The following is a 17849-nucleotide window of genomic DNA, read 5'->3' on the forward strand; positions in this document are numbered from 1 at the left end:
GGAGCGCAGCTGGAGGAAAACAAAACTAGAGGTATTTCGTATTGCTTGGCGGGAAAGTAACCTATCCTACAGAAAAGCATTAAAAACTGCTAGATCCGATTACTTTTCTTCTCTTTTAGAAGAAAACAAACATAACCCCAGGTATTTATTCAATACAGTGGCTAAATTAACGAAAAATAAAGCCTCAACAAGTGTTGACATTTCCCAACACCACAGCAGTAATGACTTTATGAACTACTTTACTTCTAAAATCGATACTATTAGAGATAAAATTGCAACCATTCAGCCGTCAGCTACAGTATCACATCAGACAGTGCACTATAGACCCCCTGAGGAACAGTTCCACTCATTCTCTACCATAGGAGAGGAAGAATTGTATAAACTTGTTAAATCATCTAAACCAACAACATGTATGTTAGACCCTATACCATCTAAGCTCCTAAAAGAGGTGCTTCCAGAAGTCATAGATCCTCTTCTGACTATTATTAATTCCTCATTGTCATTAGGATATGTCCCCAAAACCTTCAAACTGGCTGTTATTAAGCCTCTCATCAAAAAACCACAACTTGACCCCAAAGAACTAGTTAATTATAGACCAATCTCGAATCTCCCTTTTCTGTCCAAGATACTAGAAAAGGTGGTATCCACACAATTATATTCCTTCTTAGAGAAAAATGGTATATGTGAGGATTTCCAGTCAGGATTTAGACCGTATCATAGTACTGAGACTGCTCTCCTTAGAGTTACAAATTATCTGCTCTTATCATCTGATCGTGGGTGTATCTCTCTATTAGTTTTATTGGATCTTAGTGCTGCGTTTGACACAATTGACCACAACATTCTTTTGCATAGACTTGAACACTTTGTTGGCGTCAGTGGAAGTGCATTAGCATTGTTTAAATCGTACTTATATGACCGCCATCAGTTCGTAGCAGTGAATGAAGATGTATCCTATCGATCACAAGTGCAGTATGGAGTACCTCAAGGCTCAGTACTAGGGCCGCTACTCTTCACGCTTTATATGTTACCTTTGGGAGATATCATCAGGAAACATGGTGTTAGCTTTCACTGTTATGCTGATGATACTCAGCTCTATATTTCTTCGCAGCCCGGTGAAACACACCAATTTGAAAAACTAATGGATTGCATAGTCGATATAAAAAACTGGATGACGAGTAATTTCTTACTGCTAAATTATGAAAAAACAGAGGTGTTAATTATAGGACCTAAAAACTCTGCTTGTAATAACCTAGAACACTGTCTAAGACTTGATGGTTGCTCTGTCAATTCTTCGTCATCAGTTAGGAACCTAGGTGTGCTATTTGATCGCAATCTTTCCTTAGAAAGCCACGTTTCTAGCATTTGTAAAACTGCATTTTTCCATCTCAAAAATATATCTAAATTACGGCCTATGCTCTCAATGTCAAATGCAGAAATGTTAATCCATGCATTTATGACCTCAAGGTTAGATTATTGTAATGCTTTATTGGGTGGTTGTTCTGCACGCTTAGTAAACAAACTACAGCTAGTCCAAAATGCAGCAGCAAGAGTTCTTACTAGAACCAGGAAGTATGACCATATTAGCCCGGTCCTGTCAACACGGCACTGGCTCCCTATCAAGCATCGCATAGATTTTAAAATATTGCTTATTACTTATAAAGCCCTGAATGGTTTAGCACCTCAGTATTTGAATGAGCTCCTTTTACATTATAATCCTCTACCTCCGCTACGTTCTCAAAACTCAATTTCAGGCAATCAGGCAATTTGATAATACCTAGAATATCAAAATCAACTGCAGGCGGCAGATCCTTTTCCTATTTGGCGCCCAAACTCTGGAATAACCTACCTAACATTGTTCGGGAGGCAGACACACTCTTGCAGTTTAAATCTAGATTAAAGACCCATCTCTTTAACCTGGCATACACATAACATACTAATATGCTTTTATTATCCAAATCCGTTAAAGGATTTTTAGGCTGCATTAATTAGGTAAACCGGAACCGGAAACACTTCCCATAACAACCTATGTACTTGCTACATCATTAGAAGAATGGCATCTACGCTAATATTTGTCTGTTTCTCTCTTGTTCCGAGGTCACCGTGGCCACCAGATCCAGTCTGTGTCCAGATCAGAGGGTCACTGCAGTCACCCGGATCCAGTACGTATCCAGACCAGATGCTGGATCAGCACCTAGAAAGGACCTCTACATCCCTGAAAGACAGCGGAGACCAGGACAACTAGAGCCCCAGATACAGATCCCCTGTAAAGACCTTGTCTCAGAGGAGCACCAGGACAAGACCACAGGAAACAGATGATTCTTCTGCACAATCTGACTTTGCTGCAGCCTGGAATTGAACTACTGGTTTCGTCTGGTCAGAGGAGAACTGGCCCCCCAACTGAGCCTGGTTTCTCCCAAGGTTTTTTTCTCCATTCTGTCACCGATGGAGTTTCGGTTCCTTGCCGCTGTCGCCTCTGGCTTGCTTAGTTGGGGACACTTCATCTACAGCGATATCGTTGACTTGATTGCAAATAAATGCACAGACACTATTTAACTGAACAGAGATGACATAACTGAATCCAATGATGAACTGCCTTTAACTATCATTTTTGCATTATTGACACTGTTTTCCTAATGAATGTTGTTCAGTTGCTTTGACGCAATGTATTTTGTTTAAAGCGCTATATATAAATAAAGGTGACATCTATAGTGGGACTGGCAGCGGCATATGGAGCATGTGAGGGCGGTCCTCAGGGCGCTGAGGGCTAACGCCAACCCGAAGAAGTGCACAGTTAGGCGGGTGGAGGTAAAGTATCTGGGCTTCCACTTGGGCCACGGGCAGGTGCATCCCCAAATCGATAAGACGGCAGCAATTGCGACCTGCCCCAGGCCCAAGACCAAAAAGGAGGTGAGGCAGTTCTTGGGGCTGGTGGGATATTACAGGAGGTTTATTCCTCGTTATTCGGACCTCACCAGCCCGTTGACTGACCTCACTAAAAAGGAGGTACCGGATACGGTCCAGTGGATGGAGCAGTGCCAACAGTCCTTTACCTGAGTTAAGGCTGCCCTTTGTGGTGGGCCCTTCCTGCACTCTCCTAATTTTTCTCTCCCCTTTTTCTTGCAGACTGACGCATCGGACAGGGGGCTGGGCGCGGTCCTGTCCCAGGAGGTGGAGGGGGAGGACCGCCCGGTGCTGTACATTAGTCGTAAGCTCTCGAAGAGAGAGACTAAGTACAGCACCATAGAGAAGGAATGTTTGGCCATCAGGTGGGCAGTTCTCACCCTTCGCTATTACCTCCTGGGACGGGAATTCACCGCATGAAGGATACCAACGCGTGTATCTGGCTTTACAGCCATTTAAGTTCAAGGTGATTCACAGGCCGGGGGTGCAGATGGCTGTGGCCGACTTCCTCTCCAGGAATGGCGGGGGGGAGGCGAAAAGAGCCGAGGCGAGCTGGAGAAACCTCGAAGCAGACAGCAGTAACTTAGCGTGAAGGACGTTTGAATGTGGGCGCATGTTGCGCGACTTTATTTTCTGTTTTACTTTGATCAATAAACACCCACGAGCCTCAGAACGCCAATCCCGGTCTCCTTCCTCTTTGATCATTTGAACCTTACCACAACATCCCACAGCCACATCTACATGATTACCACCGTTCCCTTTTAAAGACATTACTAAGTGTCTTAATTGTTTATGTATTTCCAAGCTAATGGTTCCGGGGGGTTAATGTTAAAGCTCTTGTATGTTCAATTAATTTTGGAGCAAAAACACCCAAAAGGAACAATACCGCCAAAGATAAATTGTGTTTCAATAAACTCAAGTTAATTCCCAAAGTGGTGCTGTCTGAACTCTCTTTATGTAAACTTAATGGCATTTTATTTATTATCTGCAAGCACTTTTTAATAGGCGCTACTTTTAATATGTGCATATTCACTATCCATAAGCCCACTTCTTCTTCACACGATAAATGCAAAAAAAAGAAAATAAAAAAAGTATGTAATAGTATGTTTTTTTTTATTTATAAAAAAAGAACAACATGCTTTTACAGTCTCATTAACTTATTTTAAACTACCTTCCTGGTATTGTTTTTTTTTGAGTATACTGTTGTTTTTAATCTCCATATAATTTGTCCAATTCTTGGCTGCTGTAAGGCCCATGATTGATTATAGCAGTCTGTGACGAGTGGGGCGGGGCCGAGGGATGTGGGAACACGAGTGAGGCCGGTGGAGTGATTGGGAAATCCGCTACACCTGCGACCCACCACCGGTCTTGAGTCCCACAGAGGAGATGGAAGGATATACAACTGGAGCGACGACAGTGAAGGACGAGAGAGGCCCAGACCTCACTCGTGTTCCCACATCCCCCGGCCCCGCCCCACTCGTCACACAGTCAAATCTGTTAACATCACAAATCAAATAAAAATTATCATTATTAATACTATACATATACTTATGTACATTTTTATTTAATACATTTCGGTATGAGGGGATAATGCTATTACACTAATTAACTTTTTCAAACTTAGAATTCTGGCCAGGTGACATTTTGAACTCAAGTCCAAGTTTCAAGATAGCTCCCTGTCTGGTTTATTAGCAGTTTCTTTGCCTTTTCTTCTTGCCTCATGTCAAGACTTGTCTCAGTGCAAGTCATGACATGAGGCAAAACATACTCTGTTACTGACATAACCTCTTGTTCCCTGAGATACGGGAATGACTACTGCGTCTTGCTAAGACGCTATGGGAAAAAGCCTTTCAGGTTACTTCAACTGAAGTGATGACTGAGTCGTACAGCTACATACCAAGACAAGCAACACAATACTCTTTCCCATATCTCAGGGAACCAAGGTTACGTTATTAACCAAGTATGTTCACTTTCAACACTGTGTCTTGTTAAGACGAAATAAGGACACAGTACAATCATGCTGTGCTAATGTAGTTGAATGACTAAAAGTATCAAACTTCCATAAGTAACCAATGCCCATAGAGAAGTTAACAACAACCCAAGGCTAAGACATGCTGAGCTTACTGAGGTCACACCCGGCCTGGCTAATTGTCCCAGAGAACTCATGTAACTTCGATACCCTGGGGTCGAGAGCTAACAGGTGAACTAATGCAAGAGAGCTTGAGCTTGATATGGCCAAGGGCTCTCTGCCAGATCTGTTTACACAGCACGAGTCTCTTCAAGCAGAAAGAACCCTGACCTGCTAGGCTGGGACTTCCAGGTTATAAAATGTGGATGACGAGGCCCAGCCGGCCGCCTCACAAATATCTGCAATAGACACACCACTGGACCATGCCACTAGACTCGAGTGGGCCCGTACTCCAATGGGGCATTGATCGCCTAAAGTATAATATGCTAGCAAGATGGAGTCTACTATCCATCTGGAGAGTCTTTGTTTCATGACCGGAAGCCCTTTGGTGCAGTTATTGAAGTTGACAAAGAGTGGTTCCTACCGCCTATAAGGGGCAAAACACTTAATGTAGATTCTCAGAGCTCTGACGGGGCAGAGCAGAGATAACACTCTTTCCTTTTCAGAGGGAGGAATCGTGGAGAGCCTAACGACCTGTTCTCTTAGCAGAGTGTAGAGCACCTTATGTATGTAACCGTGCCTTGGTTTCAGGATGACTTTAAAGTCATTGGGCCTGACTTCCAGGCAGACAGGGCTAATGGAGAGTGCCTGCAGGTCCTCTATTTGCTTTACTGATGCCAGTAACAGAAGCAGAGAAGTCTTCAGTGATAGCGACCAAATTTAATAAGAAATGACAATACATCTGTAAAATCAGAAGTATGAGGGTCTTTACCGAATTTTAGACACCAAGCGGAGAAAAAAGACCACTTAGGTGTAAAAGACCAAAGCGTAGAGGTGTCTCATAGATGGGGCTCTAGCCTCTGAAATTGTGTTTAAAACTAAGTCTGGGAGGCTATAAGACTCCCGTCAAGCGGTCAGAGGTGCAGGGCCCATAAGTCAGGCTGAGGATGCCATATTGTCTCGTTTGCTTGAGAGAGGAGATCCTGTCTCAGTGGAATTAACCAAGGTGCAACTACCAACATTTAGCTCTGATAGCCACAGCTGTTTCATCCAAAGGGAGGCCACCAGGAGAACCTTGTGTTTTTGTTCCCTTACTCACCTGATTACCTTTGGAATCAGGGTGCTCAGGGCAAAAGAATGAAGAAGGAGGTTGGGCCAATCGTGGGCCAATTGATCCCTGGCCTTTGATCAAAAAATTGGGCAGTGGGAAATGTCTTCTGAGATGAAGAGGTCCACCTCAGCCTTGCCGAAGATCTCCCAGATCCTATGAATCGTCTGCGGATGAATTGTCCATTGCCCTGGCTATGCATGAGATGGAACACGCCCAGCATCCTCTGAAATGAGAGGGCAAGTGGTACCAGTCTCAATGGAGGTTGCGAGCTTCCATATGGCCAGAGCACGTTCTAATATTTTCTTGACCTGGTAAGGACTCTAGCTGCTGCATTTTGGACTACCTGTAGCTGTTTATTGAAGAAGCAGGACAACCACCTAGAAGTGCATTACAATAGTCCAGTCTAGTGGTCATGAATACATGAACTAGCTTTTCTGCATCAGAAACAGATAACATGTTTCGTAGCTTGGCAATCTTTCTAAGATGGAACAATGCAGTTTTTGTAACATGGGAAATATGATTTTCAAAAGACAAGTTGCTGTCCAATATAACAACCAGATTTTTGACTGTAGAGGAAGTAACAGTTCATCCGTCTAGTTGCAAATTGTAATCTACAAGATTCTGTGTACTGTTTTTTGGTTCAATAATTAATATCTCTGTCTTAGCCAAATTTAATAGGAGAAAATTATTGGCAATCCAGTCTTTTAAATTTTTAACACACTCTGTTAGCTTAGATCATTTAGAAGTTGAATCTGGTCTCGTTGAGATATATAGCTGAGTATCATCATCATAACAGTGGAAGCTAATTCCGAATTTTCTAATAATATTACCAAGGGGCGACATGTATAGTGAAAATAGAAGGGTACCTAGGATGGATCCTTGTGGCACTCCATATCAGAAGAAATCTGAGAATCCTGTGGCCTTATATAGCCAGATGCCGCAGGTTTTGGCAGACTTTGGTAGACTTTTTCGCCATAGGCTTATGCAGCTCTGCTGCCAAGCCATTGCTTTGTTTTTAATACACATCACAAACCAATGGTCGTGCAGTTTCACTGCATGATTGAAAACAGGCTTCAGTTCAGGAAAATAAATTTCATGATAGCGTCTTTGCAAGACGCAGTACACATGTAGTGTCGAAAGGGAACTGGGAGAACAAGAAAAAATGTAAACACTATCAACAAAGACCTTTGTAATAATGAAACTATACTTTAAAATAAAAGTAACACATAACCTAGAGATGAAACATAACTATGACAAATGGAACATTATGCTGAACGTTCAATTAACTGTAGCTTTGATTGTATTTGTTTAATGTATTTCCGTTTTGCTGTTAAAATGAACAGCAACAGGCACCTTTATGTTTGCACTTAAATATACTGGGGAAAAAAAATTATTAATCTAAAAGCAGTTAAATAACTTAATTTGGTTTATTTAAAGCATATGTTCTGGCTTCACCAAAGAACAAAACTCCAGCTTTGAATGGTTGCTAGGCCTGTTCAACAAGCATTTGTAATCTTGAATGCTAACCTACAGTAAGAAACAATGATCGGTCATGTTATGTGTCTTACAAAAAACATCCTTACAACAACCTTATTTAAATAGTGTCAGATCACATGACAGTTAAACAGGAAAAGCTAGTTTAACACCCACTTAGAATACCATAGAAAATCTATGGGGTATTGTGAAGAGGAAGATGCGATATGACAGACCCAAGAATGCAGAAGAGCTGAAGGCCACTATCAGAGCAACCTGGGCTCTCATAACACCTGAGCAGTGCCACAGACTTATCAACTCCATGCCATGGCGCATTGCTGCAGTAATTCAGGCAAAAGGAGCCCCAACTCAGTATTGAGTGCTGTACATGCTCATACTTTTCAGCTTGCCAAGATTTCTAAAAATCTTTTCTTTGTATTGGTCTTAATATTCAAATTTTCTGAGATACTGAATTTGGGATTTTCCTTAGTTGTCAGTTACAATCATCAAAATTAAAAGAAATAAACATTTGAAATATATCACTCTGTGTGTAATGAATGAATAGAATATACAAGTTTCACTTTTTGAATGGAATTAGTGAAATAAACAAACTTTTTGATGCTATTCTAACTATATGACCAGCACCTGCAGTACTGTACAAGATTCAATCTCTGAAATAATATTTTTATAATATTATATTTTATACTTAAATAAATCATACTTTTTATATTTTCCATGTGACTGGAACACTTTGCAATTTTTTATTTCTTTTATTTATTTCTTTTTTTTACATTTCTTTTACTTGTATGTATGTATTTATTTAGTTATTTTCTCAACAAAGCCAAAATCCCTTAACAAAGTTACATATCAAGATCATGTACAGTAGTGTTTACCAAACTTTTAAGCCACGGCTCAATGTAAGAAATCCCACGGCACACCACTAAGTACGCCTATTGAAATTAGGCAAAATTAAACATACAATTGCTTCAGATTACTTATTAAAACTGGATATTATATTAAAAGTAACACTCACATTTACTGTGAAACTTGATTATAAGTCAGGTAGGAAGAATATGAGGTAGGAAGCTAGCTTTATATTGTTGGTGATGATTAAACAACAAATTATCATATCGTCACTGTCTGGTGGAAACAATGTATGTCCAAAAGCACTACCATGTTCAGGAAATAAATTTTTTATTTATTTATTTTTTTTTAGAAATTAAACAGCGTCATCAGAGTTGATATGGTGGCTTTATAGTATCAGACACAAGGTTTTTGACCAGCAAATTAAGAAAATATGTGTTTTGTCTGTCATTAGAACAGCCGCATTTGAGGCAGTGAGTGGATCACATTCTTATGGGTTATAATATTTATTGTAGCTAAATGGGCAATCAGTGTTTTTTTTATGCATTTTGCCAAAATGTCATGATATAAAAGATGAATGAAGTGCTATAGGCATAGGATATATAAAACAGTAGCTTTTCTCTGCTCTTCAAACACACCCACCAAATAAACAAAAAATAAAAAAAATAAAAAAATAAATAAAATAAACATTTACCTTTATAGACTGTGTTTCTTGAATGAAGAAAACACTGTACTTATTCAAACATCAGTTCTTTATTTACCCTGATCTGTCTCCTGACTGCGTGCGGTGCTTTATTCTGAATGGAGGAGGGTGCAGTTCGGGATCTATGGTGTTACGAGGTTTACTCACAGGCTCTTTAAAGTAATAATTAAAGCTAAATGTAATAAAGATAGAATGTTTTGATATATATATCCAAGGCACACCTGACAACCTTTCACATGCATTTCACATGCTGCACTACCCCCTATCATGTTGCAAGCAGCCAATTCCCCTGTGCGCCTCAGCACTAAAAAAGCATTTCCTAAAGAGCAAATTTCTCTAAAAGAGCTTCACGGGTTCGTCTTTGTAAAGACGACGGATCGTCCTTATAAGGATGCCGTTTCACCCGTGCGTTTCTGGGTGCGGTCGTTACCTTGCAACGGGTGATGGTCATGATTGCTGCCTCATGTGTCTGGGTGTCGAGCATGCTGAGGTGGCCTTCGTGGATGAGTCATGTAAGGGTATGGAGAGTCGCGGATGACCAAGCACCGGACCTCATTTATCCTCCTCCTTCGCTAGATGGCAGCAGTTGGCAGTTCGCGAGCATTAAGGAAGGCCCTACTCACGCACCCTCTGCCAACCTGTGGAACCAGGTGAGCCCTGCACCCCACGCTCACACCACACTCCGGCCTGCTCACAAGCCACCCGAGTTGGGTCCCTGGGTTCCACCTCGCTGCCCCACTGCTGGTACGGATTTGGTTCCGCTAGTCTTACTTGTACGGTTTCTAAGCGCCTGGTCAGTGCTACCCAGCCCCTCTCGCTGGCTTGTACGGACCATCAGCCTCAGCTATGCAATTCAGTTTGCCCCGTGTCCACCCAAGTTCAGCGGTATCCGCTTCACTACAGTGAAAGAAGCTGATGCCCCTGTTCTGTGGGCAGAGATCTCAGTCCTACTGGCGACAGACGAGATAGAGCTGGTCACTCCAGCCAATATGAGGACGGGGCTTTACAGCCCTTACTTCATTGTACCCAAGAAAGGTGGTGGGTTACAACCGATTTTGGATTTGCGAGTTTTGAATTAGGCCCTTCATCGGCTACCGTTCAAGATTTTGACACAGAAAAGCATATTCGGGTGCATCTGTCCCCAAGATTGGTTTGCAGTTATCGACATGAAGGATGAGTACTTTCATTTATCGATCCTTCCGTGCCACAGACCTTTTCTGCAGTTTGTGTTCGAAGGACAGGCATATAAGTACAAGGACATGCCCTTCAGGCTGTCCCTGTCTACCTGTGTCTTCACGAAAGTTGCGGAGGCGGCTCTTGTTCCCCTCAGAGAGCAGGGTGTTCGCATTTTCAACTATCTAGACGATTGGCTGATACTAGCACAATCTCGGGATCAGTTTTGCAAGCAAAGGGGCTTGGTGGTCTGGCACCTCAGCCTGTTGGACCTTCATCACCGATCACCGATCTTCCTTGTCCAGTTCTCTCTTCTCCAGGGTGTCAAGTGGCTTCCACCCTCGTCGACAGCCCTGAGCCTGATGTTGCTTCAATGATCCCACCTGATAATGTGGCATTCCAGGATGTGTTCAGCAAACAGGCAGCCACCCACTTACCACCTCACAGGCCATAGGACTGTGCCATCGACCAGCTGCCTGATCCTAAACTCCCTAAGGGTCGAGTATATCCACTGTCCATCCTGGAGCACAAGGCTATGGAGGAGTACATCAAGAAGGCCCTCAAGCAAGGATTCATCCAACCATCCAGCTCACCGGCTGCTTCCAGCTTCTTCTTCGTGGGCAAAAAGGATGGGGGCTTGAGGGCTTGCATTGATTATAGAGTCCTGAATTTGCAGACAGTCAAGATGCTGTATCCACTTCCCCTGGTCCCTGCCACCCTTGAGGAACTCCATGGGGCCCGCATCTTCTCCAAGCTGGACCTGCGGAGCGCTTATAACCTCGTTTGAATCCGCAAAGGGATGAATGGAAGACAGACTTCATCACCCCTTCTGGTCACTATGAGTACTGCGCTATGCCGTATGGACTCAGCAACGCCCCCTCTATCTTCCAAGGTTTCATGAACAAGGTGTTCCGGGAATTCCTCCACAAGTCAGTCATAGTTTACATCGATGACATCCTGATCTATTCCCAGAACCTGGCCGAACATCACCACCACATGACGCAGGTCTTCCAGAAGCTCAGACAACACCATCTCTTCCTGAAGCTGGAGAAGTTTGAGTTCCATTGCTCCACGGTACAGTACCTCGGGTACAACATTCCACAATATGTGAAGGAAGGTTCTTAGGATTTGCTAACTTCTATCGACACTTTATCCAAGACTTCAGTCTGCATACTGCACCATTAATCTCCTTAGAGGTAAGCCTAAGTCCCTGTCCTGAACTTCCACCGCCCACAAAGCATTCGAAGATCTGAAGAACGCCTTTAGCATGGCTCCCATCCTGGTAGAAGTGGACACCTACACCACCGGCATCGGAGCTGTGCTATCCCAGCAGTTGGGTGAGCCTCCACACCTCCAGCCTTGTGCTTACTATTCCAGGAAACTAGCCCCAGTGGAGCAAAATTACGACATTGGGAACAGGGAGCTGTTAGCAATCAAGCTCGCTCTAGAAGAATGGAGACATTGGATGGAGGGAGCTAACCAGAGGTGGGTAGTAACGAGTTACATTTATTTTGTTACATTTACTTGAGTAATTTTTGGGGGTAACTAATACTTTTTGGAGTATATTTAAAGATGGGTACTTTTACTCTTACTTGAGTAAATTTTTTGGGAAAAATCTATACTTTTACTTCGTTACTGAGGGTGAAGCTCCTCTCGTTACTTTATCTTAATGCAATAAATGTTATAAATGCTTCAGTTTATTCCAAACGCATTGTATACTTTTCTCTTGACAATGAGCGATGCCCATTTTTTTCAATATTGCAATATTTTTCGCGAATAATTCATTCTTTTGAGTCAATTCCGTTCAAAGGCTTGATCAAACCAATTGGCAAACGAGTGAATTGGTTCATGAATCAGTTTGAATTATTCGTTCAGTTCCCTGCGGCACGCGCTGAGCGTCTGAAGCGGTCCACTCAGAGTTGTAAAGTTTAAGAAGAGCTATGCCCTCAATGTCAAATGCAGAAACGTTAATTCATGCATTCATGACATCAAGGTTATATTATTGAAATTCTTTATTGGGTGGTTGTTCTGCAAGCTTAAAAAAACAAACTACAACTGTTCCAAAATGCAGCAGCTAGAGTTCTTACTAGAACCAGGAAGTATGAACATATTAGCCCAGTTCTGTCAACATTGAACTGGCTCCCTATTAAACATTGTATCGATTAAAAAATCTTGCTTATAACTTATAAAGCCCTGATTGGTTAAGCACTTCAGTATCTGATCAAGCACTTATTGCATTATAGTCCTCCTTGTCCACTGTGTTCTCAAGACTGTCAATTTGATAATACCTAGAATTTCAAAATCAACTGCAGGTGGTGGATCCTTTTCCTATTTAGCGCTAAAACTCTGGAATAACCAGTTTTGAATGTTAGCTGAGACCAGGATAGCTAGATGTGCCCCAGAAACAGACCCCTAGTAAAGACCTTGTCTCCTAGATGGCCACCAGGACAAGACCACAGGAACCAGATGAAAAAAATTAACTCGTTATTTCGAGATATTAAGTTATTTCAACATAATATCTCGTTATTTTGACATGAGTCGTTATCTCGACATAGGTCTCATTATGTAAAGGTTTGTATTAACTTCGATATGAGCCACTAGAGGGCAGAATAAAACATTGAATCAATTAAAAAGTGCATAACTTTCCTGTCGATACTTCACTCGGTAAAATACACTATGGGAAGAGCCTTTTTTTTCTCCGGAACTGAAGCCTTTTTTTAAATCACAAACAAACACCGCTGCCAAACCATTGGTTAATTTTTTAATGCACTGCACAAACAAATGGTTTGGCAGCGGTGCTGCATAAACCTATGGCGACAAAGCCCGCCATAATGGGCGGAGCCATCTGGCTATATAATCGGGCATTCACGACAGTATTCTCAGATTTCTTCTCCTTTAGCGACGACACTATGCTCAACGCTGATCCTGAAAGCATACTCATTGTTGACGTGCCTCACAGTTGGACTTGAGACCTCCTTGCTCAGCTGATCTGCATTCTTCTCGTCTCAGCATTGCAGCAGTTCCGATCCTTCTTCCTCAACACAGTCTCACTCCCTACTCGTCAAATGTCTGACGCATGGTCAAGGGATCTGGTGTCACTTTTTTGACGCACTGGGTATACCTTTGGCGTTATTTTTCAACGTGCAGGTTAGTCCGATAGACTTCTATAGAACTCAACAGCGTTTAAATTTGACGTCTTGGGTCAGCACACCGCAACTCGTTGACTGCCTTGTATGGGTCGAGACTATATAAATAAAAATAAAAAAGAATAGGCTACAAAAAATTATATATGACAGGGCGAGTCAAATGGCAGCCGCCAGACATTTTTATCTGGCCCTCCAACTTGTTTTTGAGGTTTAAAAATCCTCGCGATCTGATTTCAAAGTGCTCTCTGTGCAAAGGTTTAGTGCGTTCATCAGCGGTGAGTTTAAAAACACTCAACTGCAGGCAAAACAGCATTCAGCGGTGAGTTTGACCAAAGCAGTGCTCAACTGCAGGAAAAGTGGCATTAAAAGGTGAGTTTAACAACGCTCCAAGGCACGTGCAAGTAAGCAGTTTAACCGTTTTCTTACAACCCATTCTCACTTATCGCTTATTCATAGTTTATCACTATGAAATCACGTTCAAGAAGTCTCATTCAGCACACATCGTGATACTTGCCATCAGTTTACATGGTAGACGTAAATACGCTCTTTTAATGCCTGTTCTAAAATGTATTCTGCTTTATTAATCAGATTAGCGCCGTATTGTTTACTCGCTGTATTATATCAGTCATCCGAGACTGTCTTTGAGTTTCATTGCGTTTAACTTAATGAACACACCTGCTAACTAGTGTGATTGAACTCTATCGGTCACGTGACGTGCCATAGACTTTCAATATATTCATTTCAGGTTCAAAGATGTAAATTTGTAGTAAAATCATGGTAACCACGACACGTACAATAGTAACAAATTAAATTTGAAGTTAAAGCCCAGGAACGGGACATTTACCATGTTTTTACCACAGTAACTGTAGTTTTACTATGGTATATTAATAATCAATACAACAATACAATAATCATCAAACTAACTATGGTCGTACAACTGTAATGGTCGTTTTTTGATGTGCTTTTATATGACAGATATCACATTTACTGTACCATGCTTTTGATACCTTTTTATGTAAATCCAAAAAAAGTAAATAAATAAAAGGACACATTTTTCCCCTCTTGCAGTTCATTCATATCAGTTTATATTTGAAATATTTTGCTCACAACATTATTACAATTCTGTTTATAATTCTATTTTATTCTACACCCCCCCCCCCCCTTCTTATTTGTATTCATATATTTTTTTAGCTGAAAAGATGTAAAGGAGGCAGTCATCCCTGTGGTGTTTGTGGAGAGGTATTCCTTCAGAAATGGAGAAGACAGAAAGCTGTGGAGGCAGACATTTGCAGCAGTAAGTCTGTGTTAGTTTGACCTTTTTATCAAAGTGCTGTTATAAATTGCACAGCATTTGTTGTTTCTTAAACTTTTGCACTGTCCAAATTCCCACACTTGCCATCTTTGCACTTGACCACTTGATTATTTATTTGACGTATTTCCTGTGTTTAGCCCAAGTGAGCATGATGACCACAAGTGTGTGTCGAACTTTTCATGACTTGATGACAGTGGTTCCCAATCGTGATCCTGGAGAGCCCCAACACTGTATGGTTTTGGTGCCTCTCTTATCTCACAAACACACTTTTGAGGTCTTGGAGTCTACACTGATGAGCTGATGAGTTGAATCTGGTGTGTTTGAACAGGGAGACATATCAAATATGCAGTGTTGGGGTTCTCCAGGACCAGGATTGGGAGCCACTGCCGTATGGGACACACTTAAGTGTTTACAGAGATTTTTTTTATTATTATTATTCAACTTTGCATTTTAAAATAAATTCTAAATCTCTTTTCATTAGTCCCTATTACAGAGGACAATTTAATTTTTGGTGCTGCTAATTAAGTGAAAAAAAGCAGTTGCAAATGATGTACAAAATAAATATACTTTTCTGTACACCAAGAAAACGTGCAACACTTTGTTTTACTACCAAATTATTCTCAATGTCTAATTATTATTATTATTATTATTATTATTATTAACATTTCACATACATTGGGAAGGTTTCCGTGACCAGATCAATTACACTACTGATAACAGTCCTTTAAGCATGTAATATGTTTTAAAATAATTCATATGAATATAGCTTGCTATTATTGACTAGCTTTTAATAATAGATGCATTTAACATTTAATTATACAGCATCTTTACAGAGGCTGCTTTTATGGTCTAAAAAATGTTTGTAATATTTCCTTCCTTTCTGTCTTTCAGGATTGTTTGCAGATAATGCTGTTCTTCTCCATCATGCACAAGGACTAACCTCTTTAACTCTTTATCTCCCCACCACACACAGAAATGCTCCCTTGATCAGTGTTTAGACTTTGCAGTGGTTTGATTTTTGCAGAAAATGCAACTTTGTTTCAATTCTAAGCTTATAATGAATACATTGTGACCTTCCAGCAACCCATATACTGTATACAGAACCAGTGATCAAAACAATAGTTGAAAATACTATTTTCGTATTGATAAAGCATTGTGTTCTCTTTTTCAAGCTTCATACAGTAAACTTTACTTCTGGTGCTTTTATCATAAAAAAAAAAACATCAGTTCTCATCAGGAGTTTTCGTAAAGGACGTATTCATGTACAGCCATCCCCTAGTTCCAGTCATGAAGTGAATGATGTTATTGTCAATTTTATTTCTGCATTTTTATGTAGCATGTGTTTGTTTTCCTGAACACGTTATCTTTCTTCCGTTTTTCGGACAATCAGGGTTTATTTGATGCTGTGCTGATGGAGTTTTATAGATTATATTCCACACTTGACATGTATGTCTTCATGGTTTTTATTTTGAGTTTGAAACAGTGTGTTGTATCACTTTTTGGTCAATTAAATTCTCCGGTGTTCTCTGAAAGACTATCAGTATTTACTAGTTTTTGTTTTTATTAATAAAAGTATTTGCAAAGTATTTTTATTCTTCATAGTGGCAAAAACAAGATTATTGACAGAGGATGCAGTGCAGTTATATGGGCACTTTGTCTTTGAATTAGTTTTTTCTTTCTGTTTTTATTGCTAGAGTTCAAATGGTAGAGAATGGCAAATCACAGAAACACAAAAGTGAATAATTTTTATAACTTTAAAACACAACATAACATACAATGTAAATGTTAGAAGCTCATCATTTGATTAGAAAATGCACTTTGTCTTTGAAAAAAGGGATCGGTTAGATAGAACTGCGAATGCTGGCCATGTGCTTATCAATATTGCCCAATTTTTGTCAAGCTGAACAACAATAATTAGAGCATTTACATTATTGTTGGAGGAAGGTTTAGACGTTAATAAAACACAATCTAATAGGTAGCAAATGTTGTTGATTGTTAACCAATCTATCTCTTCAGCCGAAAAACGAAAGACATTGGTCATAAATGGATAAGGAAGCGTGACGCCGCTGCTCAGCTTTGATATCATTGGCTGTCAATTTGCCTTGTCACCCCAGGACAGTCTGTGGTTGGACTATCTTTTAACCCATATTAAACAGTGCATCGTGTTACAAAAGTACGTTTTGCTGCTATTAAAACATTAGAAATAGATTAAGTCAACAATTAAGGGTTGCTATGTTGAGAAAAATTACCTCTTTAGCGAGATCCTAACCCTAACCCTAAGCATAACTTCAATGAACTACAAAAAACAGCGCCTAGTTTTCCCTTTCCATAGATAGAACGACGGAGGCTTGTGGGTAATGTAGTTTAAATCGTTTTATTGACGAAATGAAATAATTTATTTAATGGAAAACTGGATATCTAAATATTTTCATTGTGTAAAACCTCTATGATATAACTGAAAGACAGAGTGAAATTTGGTATTTTAGAGTGACACATTTCCATTTATTTCTGAAAACTGTGCCTGACATTATTTTATCAGCATAGCATAAGTAATAATCCTTCCGGTTTACTCTTTGATTCGTTAATTGGACTCTGATTTACAGCCATTTGAAATGTACAGTTTTTGGCTCTTCCGTGGGGTGCTACTTGGCCCCTGGGGGTAGAAGGGCAGTAAAACCTACATATTTGTATTCTCCTCATCATGGACAACAAACTGAGTTGAGTCACATTTATATCTGACAGTTTTCACAGTCCACACTTTTCTATTCTTACACCATGGCTAGTAAAGCTTTTGACAGGACAGTGTGAGGCCATCTGATGAAACATGGAAAAATTAGAAAGAAATGATTTAATAATAAAAATAATAGATTATTTATTTTATTTTTGAAGTTAACAGTAATAAATATAATGGATAAACCTGCATCAACGTGCCATTATCTATTCCCCACTGTTAAGCAGTAATCAAGGACAATGCATACACATTGTGATACTTCACTTCTACATAAGGAAGAATTCATGGAGTACTAAGAATACTATAT

General features: G+C 40.4%; 1 long non-coding RNA gene across 1 annotated transcript; it reads left to right on the forward strand.

Moving 5' to 3' along the window:
* Positions 1-13963: 13963 nt before the first annotated feature.
* On the forward strand, positions 13964-15820 carry LOC132151316 (uncharacterized). The gene is made up of 3 exons (XR_009436374.1): positions 13964-14033; positions 14691-14793; positions 15703-15820. It is a non-coding gene; the product is annotated as an uncharacterized LOC132151316 (long non-coding RNA).
* Positions 15821-17849: the final 2029 nt, after the last annotated feature.

This window comes from Carassius carassius, chromosome 10 (genome assembly GCF_963082965.1).
Source record: "Carassius carassius chromosome 10, fCarCar2.1, whole genome shotgun sequence".
In the NCBI taxonomy this organism is placed as follows: Eukaryota; Metazoa; Chordata; class Actinopteri; order Cypriniformes; family Cyprinidae; genus Carassius; species Carassius carassius.